This window comes from Adiantum capillus-veneris, chromosome 1 (assembly GCF_014529385.1).
Source record: "Adiantum capillus-veneris isolate H3 chromosome 1, ASM1452938v2, whole genome shotgun sequence".
Lineage (NCBI taxonomy): Eukaryota > Viridiplantae > Streptophyta > Polypodiopsida > Polypodiales > Pteridaceae > Adiantum > Adiantum capillus-veneris.
The window spans coordinates 112,446,701-112,464,320 of record NC_140931.1 but is presented as its reverse complement, the minus strand read 5'-3'; positions in this window follow the sequence as shown (position 1 = coordinate 112,464,320).

The following is a 17,620-nucleotide window of genomic DNA, read 5'->3' as shown; positions in this document are numbered from 1 at the left end:
ATCTTCCACTAGAAAAGAGAACTCAAACTCTTGCAGTTCAATTACCCATTTCTTCACCACATTTGACATGTTAGTGCCATTAATTAACTGTGGCAAAAGGGCATAACTCGTCAAGAAAACAAAAGGTCGTGGTAGCAAGTAATGACGAAATCGTCGACAAGAAAATATTACACTAGCCATCACTAGCTCTACTTCCGAGAACTTTCTCTCCGCTACCAACTTCACTGGGCTTGCACAATACACTGGCCTCATATAATGGCTGCCCTTACCCTTTTGCAATAGCATGGCTCCAATGGCATCATCCCGTACTGAGGGATTTACATAAAAAACTTTCTCCCAATCAGGAGCCTGCATGGCTGACAACCCCCCTAACACCTCTTTCACCTCTTGAAACACTTCTTCACACTTGTCATACCATTGCAATGGATCATGCTTTGCCACTTGTTGTAATGGATAAAGAATCTGAGAAGACAATGGAATAAACCTTGCCATGTACTTCACTTTGTGTATAAAGGTTGCCAATTGCTTCGTACTCGTAGGTGATGGAAGAAGAATAATAGACTTAACCTTGTCTGGATCAGCCTCAATGCCATTTTTTGACACCATGTGGCCCAATAACTTCACCCTTGGCTGTGCTAGATGACATTTCTTTGGATTTGGTTGTCCTCCACATTCATCATATCGAGCCAATACCATCTGCAGCTTCTCATGGTGTTCAACCCTACTGCTATAAACACAGAAGTCATCCATAAAAGCTTTAACACAACTACCAATAAATGGTTCCAATACCCAATTTGCTCTCTCTTGATAGAAAGATGGTCCATTTGACAACCCAAATGGCAATACTGTGTAGCAATAGCAGCCCCATGGCATAATAAAAGTGGTCTTTAAGAGCAATCTTCAATTGAAAATAGCCTGAAAAACCATCACACACACTGTACCTCTCATAACGTGCCACTGAATCCAAGATCTAATCGATGAATGGAAGAGGATATGGGTTCTTCTTAGTAGCTGCATTTAAGGGTTTAAAATCTACACAAATTCTCCACTTCCCATCCTTCTTTGGACTGACTACAATTAGACTTACCCATTCTGTGGTCTCCACAGGGACTATGAACCCTGCCTTCAACAACTTGTCCACCTCTTCTCGCAAGGCTTCCATTTGCTCTTGACCCATCCTTCTTAGCCTTTGCCGCACTGGCTTAGCACCTTCTTTCAGCTCTATATGCATCTCTTCGCCCTTGAACCCTCTGATCTCTTCATATGAAGTAATGAACAAATCAGGAAAAGTTGCCAGCATGTGCAAATATATATCCTTCTCCATAGCTGAGAGGTCTCCACTGATCATTTGTGTCATCAATTCCTGCTTCTTTGACAACTCAACCTTGGTTTGCATCAACCCTTCAATCACTTCATAAGGCCCTTCACGTTCATCCTCAACTTCATTCGCAAATGCAACTAAACCAAACTCCTGGATTTCTTTGTCCATCAAAAGAAATGCAACATCAGCATCCTCATCACTGCTGGTAGTGCTATCACTGTCCTCATCTGTCACCGTGGAAGAGTCTTCATCACTATACTCATCCTCATCTTCATAAAGCTCCTCTAATCGTTTCCTTGTGTCCATATTATAAAGCTTCTTGGTACCTGTCTTTCCATAGAGGCTAATCGTACCATGTCGCCAATCTTGAACAGCTCCCACTGCACATAACCATGGTATGCCCAGTATAATAGGATATGCTCCCAACCCTGCTGGCATCACATGAAAATCAACCACTACCTTTGCATCATATGCCTCCACTTCTAAGCTCTTTACAACACCCAACCATTTTACTTTCTGATGGTTTGCCAATGTGATCCGAAAACCTGACACCCCAGCCACTGTGAGACCCATCTTCTCAATGCATGAGTGTGTTATGACGCATATTTGGGCTCCGCCATCCACATAACCTTGTTCCAAATTTTTCCTTTTATGCCACACATCTACTATTGGACAAATGTCTGGTAGCTCATCCATTGCCAACACCTTTACTGAACCTCTCTCTGGCTCTTTCTCCATTGGGTTAACCATCCTCTTCCACTGTCGCTTTAGCTTAGGCACCATCTCTATAAGCTGCCCAAAAGTAACATCTGCCTTCCTGCTTGTCATATCCTCCTTCAAGTCATAGCTTAATTGCCCATCCCCTAGTGGAAAATCTGAAACATGAAACTTTCGACGAGCTCTCCTTTTCCTCTTGGCCTTGACATCCTCGCCTTCATGGCTCTTTCCTTTCTTCTTACTAGGACCTGGGGCACTTATTCCTTCCTTATCCTCTGTGGTCCTCTTCCCAATAGGCATCACTAATGTATCCTCTAGCTTTGATGCCTTCTCCAAGGTGACTACACTTAGCACTTTTGTCTTTCCCTTTTCCTCCTGGGTCAGTCCACTGGTTCCTTCGTCTCCCTTAATTTCGATGCCATAATCATTTGACCTAGTTAGCACCTGTCTTGGCAATGGATACATGTCTCCCCCATCCTTGGTGGCTTATCACATTGCGGGCTGATGTGACCCAACTCTACACAATTATAACATGTGGGCGTCTGCCTCCAAAACCTACCATTGCTTTGTCCAACACCATTCCTAGGCCTTTCTTCACCTCCTGGCTGATTTGCAAACCTTTCTCGAATTCGATTATTTCCCACTTGACCTAGCATGTTTAGGCTGAGATTCTTCATGAAATCTACCACTTGCCTCATGTCTTGCCTTAGCCCATCATCTTGCACCGATGTAGTGACCACTGCTGGCATAACCTGAGTAGTAACAGGAACCACTGGTTCATGATGAACCCCTGACATGCGACCTTGTAAAGACTCTATAGGCTGAAATTTAGACCTCATGGGCAAAGACTCCACCCCTAACTGACTCATTTTCCTCAACTTCCACTCTTTGTTCCTTGCTACCTCTAGTGCATCTTCATATGTCCTAGGCTTCTTTAGCTCCACTCTCCAGCGTATATTCTCCCAAAGACTAGCCACGAACCTGTCCTTCTTCATCATGTCAGGCGGGGGTACCTATGGTGATAAGGCCTTGCACATCCGCTCCCATGCCAATGAGAACTTACATATGTACGCATCTACTGGCTCACCTTCCTTTTGCACCAAACCTTGTACTTCTTGCCACACTTTGTCAGGATCTTCTATCTTCACAAACTCCACTTCCAACCCATGCCTTAGATTGTCCCAACTCAATCTTACAGGTGGATCCGTTGCACGCAACTCCTCTTCAAATGTTTTGGACCAGATTCGTGCATCACTCTTCAAACAAATTTGGAGAAGACGTAACATCTGCGCAGGGTCATCAATCTGGTTGCTAATGCAGGCAACCTCCATCTTTTCCAAAAAATCTTCCACATCTTCATCACTTCTTCCATGAAACTCCGGATAAGAGAAAGCCATGGCTACCCAAGTTACAATGCTTTGAGAACCCCTTTGAACACACGTGCAAGAGCCCAAAACTTTTACTGACTCAATTCCCAGAAACTTCAATGGAGCTCAACTTTAGATAAGGACAAACACATGCACATCAAATGAATTTTCATAGTTGATCATCGGAATTACAACAGGCAAAGGACATTCCAAGATCTCTCGTAATCTTCTTGGCCCGAACATAAAGACTATGTGCTGTTGGAAAAAAATCTTCCTGGACACATGAACATTTATCTGGATTCTTTGAGTTAAATGAAATGGAGTGAATTGAGGGCCATTTTGATCATCCATTAAAGCCAACCATGAAGCTCCCAAGAAGGCACACCTGACTTAACCTCTGATTTTGCCAAAATTTCAGTAGCATAACAGCATAAATGGCTCAAAAGACCAAAAAACCAGCCATCATAACTTGGAAAAATTTTGGTAGAGTTTCCCCAGAAATAGAGCAGTAGGAACCCAAAATATAGACTATATATGTATGCATAAACTGTCAACAATAGAACCCGAGCATCAAGTAGGACTCACTAGTACATAGCCTATGGAGAGGTCACAAAAAGGGTGCTCCAGCTACCTGTATCACCGAAAGGATCTCCACATTTGAGAATCCCCCAGCTCAATAAAAACCTCACGCTATCGACCCTCACACGAAGGCTAATGCAAATCGCGTATAGTCAAGTCTCAGAAATGACTATCTTCCAGGCCAAGTCTCAGAAATGGCTGGGACTGCCAGATACAACCAAGTATGGCTCCATAAATGCGTACAATGGCAATTTCCACAAGTAACGTACAATCCAGTAGACAATGCGCTCAAATAGGCGCCAAGTGATGCATACCCACAACAACTACAAGTGACATCACTGGTAGTATATCACTGTACTCCAGCTACCTGTACCTGTGTGAATCACCTGTACCTGTACCTGTAACTTGTAACCTGTAGCCCCGAATCTCGAAGCTTGAAGCTCGAAGCAGAAGGTACTCGAAGAAGATCCTCCGTGGGGGCGCCAAAAGAATGTGAGCGGGATGGAAACATACACAACGCCTCTATAATGACCCGACACACACTCTTGGGATGATACACACACACACACACACACATTATGGGGCACCACTCGGCTTACACAACCAGCCTGGCCGAGACAGGAAACACACAGACGGAGTGAGAAGAGAGAGATTTCCACTTGCCCACTAACCACTCACACATACACACTCACACACACACTCTCAATTCAGCTCAAAGGAGGCAAATTGCTGTTGTTTAGACTCAATGAAGCTCAGCCCAACACCAATGGGGCAAATAGTTTACACAGTATTGAGGAAATACACCAGATACAACAACAAAGTTAAGTAGAGGCTTCACTCACCGGAGAAGATTACACAGAAAAACAGCATAAAATCTATGAGGAATTTGGCAAAATGGAGAGTGCCATTACGTCCGGAACGCCCAAAAACCCCACCCTACAATGTCATAGTGTTCAAATCCTACCTCGGATGAGGAGTTTAGGGCCAAAAAATGCTCCAAAAATAGCAAAAACACACTTGCGGCTGTTCCTCCTCTCTTCTCCACGTTTTTTCTGGTCTTCTCCCAGTTTTTTCAGTTCCCACACTTAGCTTTATTAGTTGGGCACCCGTGGCCTTTTAGATGACCTCAAATGGACCCCGAACAGGCCAAAAACTGACCTCGCAGTGCATAGTTGTCACCTTTTTGCATCATCCGCACACCTGGCACTCAGTTTTTCCAAATAATGCATCCCGCAACCACGTAAAGTGGCCCCAAAAAGTGGTCCTCATGATGACCTTTCTGCATAAGTATCACAAGAAAACACCCACGTCATGTCCATACTTCTCCGCGTGCAAGTATTGACCCCGTTCGACCTCCTGACGCCACTCGATGCCATCTGACGCACCTGCTTACCTCATGTCGTCGGCCCGCAGATAGCTTCCTCGAGAAGTTTTACGCGCTACCAACTCCTCCTTATTGTAGAAAAAACACAATGGTACTGGTAATAGTGAAAATTGATGCACTATGTACACCTTGTCCTACCTGTACACATGTGGGCCCCACGTAACCACTTGGCTCTGAAAAATGGGCAATTCTTTATATGATGCACCATGCATGTATATGTACATATGCACAATCCCTTGCTCCAAAAAACTCCTAACAACGTCCCAACACTTGGACAAAATCAAATGTATACTCATTTTGGAGGAATCAACCACTAGGAATTTGTCTTTGATTACCTTTGACCGTAGTGTAAGGGTAGCTTTTGCAATCCCTAAACTTATGACGGCTATTCCATGTGATATAGGAACTTGTACCTGAATTTCATACATTTTTGGCTTATCTATAAGTAGCCACAGCTCATAAGACATGACATTCATCGTGGCAGTGTCATCTATCTCTACTGTGAAATTGAACTTCAGTTTCTCATGCACATGCAATGAAAATTTAATCTTCTTGTTGGCTGCCAAGTAACTGATGTCCTCTTTGCTTTTGGTACTTGTCTTGGACTTTTGTGCCTTGGAAGCTTTGTCATCCTCTTGTATGTTGAACTTCTTTGTCATTTGACTGGTTGTAGCATGTCCCAAGTGCTTACTATCTTCTCATCTATAGCTTTGGGGAAGGTCTATAGCCTGAGCTGCTTGTTGGTCTTCATTGCTAGTTTCTGACTATGATGCCTTGACTCCTGATTTCAGAATCTCTCTGTCACTATTTACTTCTTCTAGCACTTGAAGGTCATTCAATGGTGACTTTTCTTCTTGGAAATATTTTGAAGCTTGTGTAGCAGGATGTTGAGGTTGACTCTCTTCTTCTGATGCAATGGTCTCCGTGGCCTTTGATTCCCATTGTTCCATGGGTTTTTGTAGAGTCTCTGTTTGAAAATATTCATTCATATCCTGCATTGCTTGTCCTTGGTAGTCAATCTTGGAGTCGGTCATTTACTGTTCTTTGGTGGGTTCTAAGACTTCAGCTACATCGTCTTTTAGCTTCTGCTTGTCTTTGATTGCTTTAACCACCACTGCAGATTCCAAAGTAGAGGAATTTCCTTGTAGAATTTCAACTTCATTTGTTGACTTTTCTTGCATGCCTTCCGCTTGTGACATGGCACTAAGATTTGATGTTACCTCTGCCACCTCTTCTTGGGTTGACTTACCATCTTCAGAATCTTGCCTTCTTTTGCTCTCGAACCTTGAACTGTGAGCTTCATCTTCATCACCTTGTGGATGCTTTGACTTGTCCTCACTGAGGTTCTTTAATCTATCTTGAATTAGCTACTTCAATTGATCTTTTTTGAAAGCCTGATTCTCTATGATAATGTCATTGACACCCTTGACTTCAAGCAATTGTGTCTTGAGCCTATCTTTTGTGCTCTGCGACAAGATCTGCTTCTTTTTCGGAGATCTCATTGGAGATTCTTGCTTCCGTTCCCTTGTTGTCACTATTTGAACTTTGCTTTTGGCTTGTTGCTTCTTCTTTTTCATGTAGAGCTTTGCTGGGTAGTCCTTCACTAAATGACCAATGGCACATTGGTTGCAATATGTCACTATCTCAACATGTGCACCCTTTGGACAAGGCAGCTCTCCATAATACTGCTGATAATGGTTCCCTATGGTATCTAGATACAGATATGACTTCTTCTTTGCATGCATGAACCTATAGATTACGACTGACTTAGGTGTATCAATTGGATTCGTCTCTTTATCCTCCATCGTCTTGTCCTTGAGAAGCTGAAAATAGCTTCCATTGTTGCTTGCATACAAGATCAAATCACTATCCATGATTTCTAGCAGTTGTAATGCTAATTCTTCCATCAGCATATGGTCTTTGACGTGGGGCTTTGGCATAGCCTTAGGGCTATGTTTCCGAGTTGATTTTGGCGAGGTTTGCACCGAGGGTGAAGATCGATCCGAATCTTTGTTTTCCGTTTCCCTGGATGGTGCTTTTGGACGGGGTCCAAGTATGTGACTTACACGTTGCCCACAAATGCTAAACTCATCCATATTTTTCACATCGGCTATTTCATAGTGCCTATCGTATTTGTCGACCACAATGACATCTTGACCTGACCTTCTACATTTGGCATTGTGAATTTCCAGTAGTCTCTCCTCCGGCTCGACATCTTCCAATGCTGCTTGAAATTCCACTTGGGCTCTTGAAAAGGACACTGCTTCTTGTAAAACTGGACTTCTTAATCCCACTCTTGAAGAGATAGGGTCTCTGTGTGGAGTTTGAACTCCCCCCATCCGCGAGGGTTCCATATTTGATAATGGCCTTCGGTTATTGCCTGATGATATGACTTGTTGTGCTCTGTTAAGTAGCTCTTGAGACCGAGCTAGCTCTTTTTGAAGTTGTGCTATCTTCATAGCTGGTACTTCCGGCATATTCCCTGTTTGTGCAATTTGGTGTGTTTGTGCTTTGTCTTGTGTTGGTGCGGTGCACAAGACTTGTGCCGTGTCTTTCCATGTTGTGCCTTGTGTTGTGCCACTCATTTGTGCAGTGACAATTGTAGTTGTTAACTCTTCTAGCTGCGTATCAAGAGGTAAAGCCATGACTAGATGATAAACATTACCACCTTCAGATTTGTAGTCTTCCTCTCTTAATCCAAATATTTCAGCTGTTGCAAAATATTGGTTACTCTCTGCAGGAACTTCATGATTTGTGGCAGCTTTGTAGTAGCGACCGTCCTCATCTACATAGAGGGTACCAATTTGCCATTTCCCATCTTGAGTTTTGCCCAGAAAAATACTTGGAGGTTATGCCTAGAGTTCTGTAAGTTGATCCTTGTACAACATTTCTATCTCATTGTCGATGTATTTTCCGTGCCTCATGTAAATTGATCCCAGACAGTCTTCCATGAAATCTGGATGTGGGTGTAGTACATTCTTCGCTGTTTCAACTTCCACATGTTGAGATGTCCGAGTTTCCTCTGTATCTTTCTTTTCTTGATATACAAATTCCGATTGACATCCTCATAGCATGGCAGTCCTTTGTAGTGGCCAATCAGATAGATCCAAATTTGCTCTCTTGTAATTTCTGTGGATGCACTTGAAGCTTCGTCTCGGCTGGTCTGATTCCTTTGAGACGCCATTGCTTTCGTCTTGACTCCCTTGTTGTACCTGTTTAGTGATAGTTCTAATTGCTTGCCTCAATGCTAATAAAAATTATTAGCACCCTTGTGTCGGTCTTTTTCTCTTGAGGTCCTTCAGCTTTTGTGGATGCCTTAATCTCTAAGTTTTCTGAACTGGGCTTTGCTTGCACTGCTTGAACTTCTTAGCTCCCTTGCTTGGCAAGGCTGATACTGACTTGTCTGGCTGCTTGCTTTGCCTAGAGATTTTTAGCAGGGCTCCATCTATTGCAAGCACTGTGATAAGTTATGCAACTTACCACTATACTGCAACGATTGCTCCCTTCGTAGCGATTCTTGAGTCGAGCTAACCTATGTTCACTTTAGTACACAATCTGTAGCTAAAATACTATTTAGCTGGCAAAATTTTTCACAATGAATACAAAAAATTCTTGATGTGCCTTTGACGGCCACACTTGTTCCGTGGGCTCGGAAGTGACTTTCAAGTTAGCTTTTAGCTGAACTAAACTTAAGCTAGCACAAGAGAATTATGCACAGGTTGCAGTGATTTGCTAGCAAAAATCTTGTGTTAAAGTTCTCCAAAACTTGCGAGACTCTTGTTGCAAAATCAAGAGTCCTTGTGTATGGTCTTACTTCTACCAGATTTGTGTATGGACGCTCAACTTTTACACTAGGCCGTAGTTAACTTTTACACCGTCCCGCGGGCGGGTGACCAATGGTTTGCCCAAAAGATAATTTCAATCTGCTAACTTAGCAGTCTTTAATGATCAATTAGAAGGCCTAGAGACCAAATCTGGTTTCAAATTTCAGCTTCTCGATGATGAAAATCTCACATGCACTCGTGTCCGCTATAGGTCAATTTGAGCGGTCTGTTTCAGAGCCTGGGTTGACTCTAGCCGATGACCTCGCTTGTGGCTCACTAGCCCCTCTCCTACGGAAAAGTCAAAACTATGTTCAAAACCGTGACCGTTTTCTCCTAATTCCTTCAAACTGTCGGTTTTAGACACACTTGACTTCCGGATGCATTTTGAGGCCTTAAACGACAATCTTTTCAAAGTTGACCTAAACGGTTGCCAAAGTCTTACATTTAGTTCAAGTTTTGCTCTAAGATCTGTAGTGTCTCTCTCAGGCTAGGTTTTGATATAAAAACTTTTCCAATCCAATACCGTTTGTGAAATTTATGGCCAAAATAGTGAAATGCAGTTTAGAATGGTCAAAATGAGTCCAAATTCAATTTTAAAAGAAGATTTGGGATCTCTGTGACACTGTGAACACCCCTGTATGGTCAAAATTACAGTTGGACCCTAAAACTGGCCTGGAGACATCCTACGCCCATTTTTTTTCTGCTCAGAATGAAGCAAGATTTGGTTCAAAGGTTCCCCTTGAGCTAGCAACACCTTGGTATGCTCAGAATTTCATTTGAATGTCAAAATCACTCCAAACAAGCAATTTATGAATTTTTTGCTTTCTGACTTCGTCTTTTGACTTTTGGACATCAAAAACATGGAAAAACACTAAAGTCTGCAGGTTCCTAGGGTAAAACCTACCCTCTAAACACACTGGTGGTGTCAGAATTCCCAAATTCCTACCCAAAAACCCCGTGGCGACATCCTATGCCCAAATTTTTTTCTGCTCAGAATGAAGCAAGATTTGGTTCAAAGGTTCCCCTTGGGTCTAGCAACATAGTGGTATGGTCAAAATTTCAAAATAAAATCCTAGACATCCTACGGGTAGGATGTATTTTTGCTCAGAATTGAATAAAATTTGGTGCAGAGACGCCCCTTGGTGTGTTGAACCCCTAGGTATCCTCACTTTTTGTTCTGACACCTCTAGACTGGTCAAATGCTCAAGAAACTGTTTCAAAAGCTGGATACTCTATCAGCTGATTTCTCAAGTCAAATGAGCTCCAAATTGGACCAAAATTGACTGGCAAGCTTATAAGATGCTATGAAACACTTTGGTATTGTCAAATGTTGGTCTAGGGTCCAAAATCATTCAGGAGACATCCTACGCATAAGATGTCTTTTTGCTCAGAATGACTTGAAATTTTCACACCAGCCTCTCTTTGATGTGCTGATCACAGTGGTGTGCTCACAGGTTGGTTTGGAGTCCTAAATCATGCAGGAGACATCCTACACGTAGGATGTCCAACTTCTCAGATTTTGTCCAAACTTGATCCCAAGATTCTCCTAGTGCTTAACAACCCAATACTATGCTCAGATTTGAGTTTGGATGTCAAAAGGTCAAGATTTGGGCTGCATAAGCTTCTGGTGCACTAAGAGGGTAGGATGTCTTTTTTCAGGAGCAAATGATGTCCAAGTGACTTGAAACTTGATGGATAAGCTTAATAGGACATGATAAACAAATGTATGAGGTCAAAATCTACCTAGAAGTTCATTTAGCACCTGGAGACATCCTACGGGTAGGATGTCTCTTTGCTTAGATTTGGCCAAAATTTGAACCACAAGTTCCCCTTGAGTCTAACAACACACTGGTATGCTCAAAATTTCAATTGGACATAAAAATAGTCCTTGAGACATCCTACGGATAGGATGTCTTTTTGCTCTGTTTCAGCTCAAACTTGCACTGTAGCTTCCCCTTGATGTGCTACACTCACAGCTATTTTTACTTTTTTTATTCTAACACTTGTAGGCTTGTCAAATGATCAAGTATCTGTTTCAGAAGCCAGATGTCCGATCTGGTGAATTTCCAAGTCAAATCAACTTCAAATTGGACCAAATTTGCCTAGGAGGCTTATCTAAGGCTATATGACAGCATGGTATGGTCACGGTAGAATTTTGGTCTCAGAATCATGCAGTAGACATCCTACGTGTAGGATGTCTTTTTGCTCAAAATGAACCCAAACTTGGACCAAAGATTCCCCTAGTCTTCCGCTACCCATTGGTATGCTTAGATTTGAGTTTAGATGTCAAAAGACCCCAAAACTAGCTATTCTTGCCTTTTGTCCGTTCAAAAACGCTAAAGTCTGTTCAATCTTCACTTTCACTGACCCAAATGAGATGAAATTTATCACATGTACTCAATACAACATTTAGAACATGCCTATGGAGTCATCCTATGGTTTGGTATCAAAATTAGGTCTTGGACACAATTTGGGTAGGATGTCTGGCAATTCTTGTCTTCTGGCTTTAATCTGTCAAAATGTGATCAAATTTCCACTTTCCAGATGAAAATAGGGTAGAACCTACCTTCTACACACACTGGTAACCTCAGATTTTCAAAAAAGTGCCTGGATCACCCTGTAGACATCCTACGCGTAGGATGTCTACTGCTTATTTTTTTAGACTGAAGTGTCCCTGATGCTTCCTTATGCTCTTAGCAAGTGCAAGTATGCTTCACCATTGAGAAACCATGCAAAAATCACTCAATTTAAGCCTTTCCTAAAATTTTACGTTTTCTGACTCCACCTTTTGGCTTTTGGTCAACAAAAATAGGGAAAAACACTCAAGTCAATATGTTACTAGGGTAAAGCCTACCCTCTGAACCCACTGGTAACCTCAATTTCCCCAAATTCCCTGCCAAAAGTGCCTTGGAGACATCCTACGTGTAGGATGTCTACTGTCTTAAAATGCAATTTTTTTTCGGACAGTAGTACTCCCTATGCTCTGTAGAGCTCTCATCAATAATCACAGAAACTTTTGGACTTCAAATCAGCTTCCAAACACAATTTACCGTCTTTCCTACTTAGGGTTTTCCACTTCTCTGATGAGCCTAACAGCAAATAAGACTTGCATAAAGTACTCTAGATCAGCAATCAAGATATCCTACTTACCCTACTTCTACTCATCATGTGAGATGGTGATTTTGATGTCTTGGTTGCTTCCTGGCCTCACACAGACTCTCAAGTTAACCTACCACCACATTTACCACTCCAACTCCTACTCTCTACACCACAACCTACTACTACCTAATACTACCTAAAACCAAGGATCTAGGCCAAACACACACTCCCTAGACTCCCTCTAAGACCAAAAGAGTCCACCACTCTCTGATCATATCTAAAAGAATGAATATCCTCTGGCAAGCCAGAGGGACCTCTATCCTCAAGGACTAGTCTCGGTCACCTACTTAGGGCCCTCGTCCCCGACAACGGCGCCAATGTTGGCGGATACGCCGTGACAGACGTAAGCATAGCGAGAACTCACCTAACATATAATGTCAACTGAGGACGAAGCTCGACCTGCAGGCGCATGGAAGCAAGCAAAGGGTGTCAACCTCTTCTCGACCAACTAATGACTACTTCCTACTTCCTACAGAGATATGAAATCTACATGCCATTGGTTCTGTGAATGTGAGAGTCTCCTATGATGCTACCACAAGCCAAAAGCCCATCAAACGATCTCGAAACTTTGCGAAACTCAAGGGAAGTCCTACACACACTAGAAGGCCGCTATCCCTAAGGTCTCTAACCACAAATCCTAACCCAATACCCTCCGTGCAGAAAACGCGTAGGATGTCTGGTCGGATTTTACAGGTCACTGTTTCTAAAATTTAACATGCCCAATGTGTAGCTCTACTCACTTTGATCCTGTGGATATGCTGAAATGCAAAAACGGACAATGTTTACTCACTGAAACTCCAAAAGTAGCTCGCGGGTGAATTTGCCAAAACACAGACGAACGCGCGTGATGTAAGCATCTACGTGTAGCTCTCCTCGTGGGCAACACGCTGCTGCTCTCCGTTTGCGATTCCGACCACCGTAGCTCTTGTAGCGCGCGCGCGCACACACACACACACACACACACACACACACACACACACACACACACACACACACACACACACACACACACACACACTCACTCTCTCACAGTCTCCCAGTCGACACAGAAGATAAGATTATTAGAAGTCGCCTTAGAAAGCTTTAGGTTTTGGTTTATATACTAAACCTTAGAAAACCTAATGTCCGCCCAAAATGACCTGATTTGTCCCTAGGCTTCTATAGAGCTTAATTACAACACCGTGAGCTGGCTTTGCTCATCCAACAAGCATTTGTGGCCAAAGTACAATTGCGGACTTAAAATATGAAGTTCCTATAAACATTACAAAAGTGGCCGTAATGGCTCAAAATAATAATAACGGGATATTCGACGATGTCCATGAGCTTGTATCTTCACATTACAACATCCATCTTCATCTTCAACACTTCATCAGCATCTTCATATGAAATCTTTAGAGAATCTTTGAGGAATCTTCAGGGAATCTTTGTGGAAGCGTTGTTGAAAGGTTGAGCTGTCAACAGTTGGCTACCATATGCCTACCATTAAGATTGCTCTTGCGGTGGTTCCACTAAAAAAGTGACCTCCAGCTAATCCAGCATGAGCTTGTTCTATAATGGGAATATATTCATTTCTATTTGCACAAGAGGTAGATTTTGATCCTTTCCTCTCTGATACAACTGGTTTCCAATAAGAGCATAGTCTCTTGCTTTTGTTTCAATTGCTCTTTGGCAACGTTTACTCATATCGTCAAGAAATGTTCGGCTTGATAAGTAAGTAACTAGATAGTTACTCCACTTAGGGAGGAGTGATATTTGGAACAATGTCACATGAGTGTTGGTGCGTGTTTTTGGCATTGAGGACATTTTTGTACAAATGAGTGAATGTCACTTCTCATAGTTGGCCAAAATACTCTAAGTCTCAAGATTTGTTGCATAGTTTGGTTTGCCGCAAAGTGAAGTCCCACTATGATAATATGTGCTTGACTTAGGTATTGGGTTTTCTCCTCAGGATTAATACACAAAAGCAGGATTCCATCTTGATTTCTTTTAGTATAGCCTTCTAGCTAGTAATTGATACATAGACGATTGCTCAATTAATTCGATTGTATTAGGAAGTGGTATTTGTGAATCCACTTGAGCTATGGTCATCAATGATACCATATTTTCTGACCATCGGGGTATCATTTCCACTGAGAATAGATATGCATCTAGTAGATCATTGTCTACTCCCTTGGGTGGTTCTCCTGATATAATCCTTGACAAATAATCTGCTCTTTGGTGAGCGGTGCCCTTTTTAACAACTACAGTGAAATCAAATTCCAGAAGAATAATGAACCATCTCACTATTCTTCTTGTGTTGCATGGCTTATTGACCAAGTACAATAAGGCTTGGTGGTCCACAAAGAACACATATTTGTTAGCAAATAGGTAATTCCTATATTTTTTTAGGACATAGATCATTCCTAATCCTTCCCTTTTGGTGGTTGTATAGTTTTTCTCTGCCATATTCAATTTTTTACTAGCACAAGAAATAGGAAAATAAATTTTCCTGTCTTCTGGTTGAGCTAGTATATATCCAATGGCAAAATTGGAAGCATCTACATGTAAGTGGTATATCTTATTCCAATCTGGTTCTTTCAATATTGGAGCTTAAGTGAGAGCCTACTTAAGCTTCATGAATGATTCTTTACACTCCTCAGTCCATTCAAAGAGTGTAATCAAGTTGTAAATAGGTTTTGCAGTTATAGCGTACATGTAAATGAATCCTCTGTAATATCCACAATGTCCCACGAATGGACTGTTGTCGGTCTAGCCAATTCAACAATAACATGAATTTTATCCATATTAGTAGTATGCCATTTTGAGACACTATGTGTCCAAGAATTTTTCCTTGTCTGTCTATAATGTGTACGTTTTAAGATTCAAGCAAATCCTATAAAGTTTACATTTTTTAAAGACCTTTTTGAGGTGTTCAAAATGATTATCTTAGATTGATGTATGTACACGTAGATCATCTCCAAGAAACTCCAAAGATATTCTTTAAAGACATGGCTCATCAAGCTTTGAAAGGTGGTAGGAGCATTAGTAAACCCAAAAGGCATAGCCCGATAGGCAAAAATACCCCATTCAGTTGCAAAGGTAGTTTTATGCTGATCTTTGGGGTCATCCAAAGGTTGATTGTATCCCAAAAAGCCAACTAAAAAGCTGCAAGCTTCTTTTTTTGCAACTTGTTCTAAAACATGCTCAGTGATTGGAAGAGGAAAGTTGTCTCTAATGGTAGCTGTATTCACTTTCTTGAGATTGGCACACACTCTTAATATTCCATTTTTCTTGGGTACTACCACAATTGGAGACACCCAATCAGTGTGTTCAATTTCATAAATGAATTTGGCTTCCTTTAGTTTTACTATCTCTTCTTTGATTTCTGGCAAATGTCTCATTATAAGTGTATGGACTTTGTCTGCTTGGTTTTGCATCATCTCTCATAGGTATGGTATGCTGATAGATTTTTGGATCAACACCGTTGAGATCCTTATAAGACAAAGCAAAGATATCTCCGTATTCTTTTAGTAATCTTAACAAAAGCTCTTCTTCTTCTTTTGTTAGGAATTATGTCATAGCCGTCCTCACTGCAAAATTGAGTAAGCATAGACGTATTTACACATACATCCATTGTTACCAAAATTTGAGTTCACTCAAATGGCTCAAACAAGTGCTTCGGAAAGAACTTAGGTACATAGGCTTCATATGTGCAATCCCTTTCTAAGATACATCCTTCTCATTTTAATCTCCCGTTTTTTTGAGGCCTCGCACATCCAAATAGGTGTGTCTTTGTTCAACCAAGATGGAAGCTTAGTTTCAGCCGAAGAGACTGAGTCAAATTCTTGTATGGGCGTTTTCATGACATCTCTATAAGTGTGATCTTTTAGATTAACCTTTGTTATTGATCCCACTTGCTTCAAGTACAGATGATTGTTTTCCCAATCCTCAATGAGTTGTACTTGTCACATGAAAGGCCTTCCCAAGATAGTTTCGTAATTGAGTTTCTTCCAAAAGTCCACTATTGCAAAAGTATGTTGATAATCAAACCTACAAGAATGAACTATCACTTTTTCAAGCAGTCCTAAGGTTTTTTTGATGTGTCCATCAGCCAATTGCAATTTCATTCAAGTTTTTCTAATGGCTGGTTTTCTCCATGATTTCCATACTGCTTTTGTGGCTATGGCTATGCCTGGCCAACTATCTAGTATTGCCATTGTTTCTATATCATTATATCTCACTGGAAGGGTTGTGTTTCCTTCTTCTCCTTCGTAGTATTCTCCAATTTGCTCATTGGGACAGATCTAATCTCTTTATTATCCATTTTGTGTTTCAATTTTCACAATTTTTTTGTGATTAGCCCTGTTATCCACACCTTCTCTAGAGTTTTCTATAGATCATTCCATAAATATGGTCTAATTTTTAACAGTTTTGCTAAAGTAAGTAAGAGTGCATTGGATGGATGTAGACATGATTGAATGGATGTTGTCTACCTGTAACATTTAATGGCCTAGTAACTTGTGTGTAGCGGAAAATATTATGAACATAGTGAGCATTTCATTAGAATAGATTCCTAATGAGATTAACAAGTGTGCTTGGGTGGAGAGAGCAACAAAAAGCATAACACCTAGTTAGATAGCATGAACAATACTTCAAAAGAGAGAGAAATGAAGCAATTGACAACAGTTGAGGACCGAATTTTCATGGAGCCGGTCCCCTCTCCAAAAGGCTTTGTACTATGGTTTCTCCCATCAAGAGAGACATTTTAGAATACAATTTCTTGTGTTCCTTCAATACTAGCTAGTGAAATGAAGATGGAAAATTCATGTAGTACGCAAAACACTTATCAAACACAACATCAATTCCCTCACGGTCTCATACCCAGGACCTCACACACCTTCGAAGATGGTGAGAGCTAGTGGGGTATGAGAGTAGATTGTGTCATAAAATCTAATATCTAACTAACCCAAATGATTTTCTCATATTAAATTGATCACTTAATGTGGGAGAATAAACGGGAACAAGTGTTAAGATATAGGTATGTGCTTATAGATCTATCTCAACACGGGGCCAATGGTAAAGGGGCCCAAAAAGGGAGATGGTCTATCAAAGAGCAAGGCTAACCAATGGAGCATAAGACCTTAGGGTTAGCTTCATTAAAGACCTCCAATAAATGTGTGTAAAAGTCCTTTGACCTTAAGTAAGCTAGGGCTGAGCTTGAGGTGGGAACCCGGCCCAAGCTCGAGGTGCTTGTCCTGCTTGAGGTGCTTGTCATGCTTGAGGTGTTTTT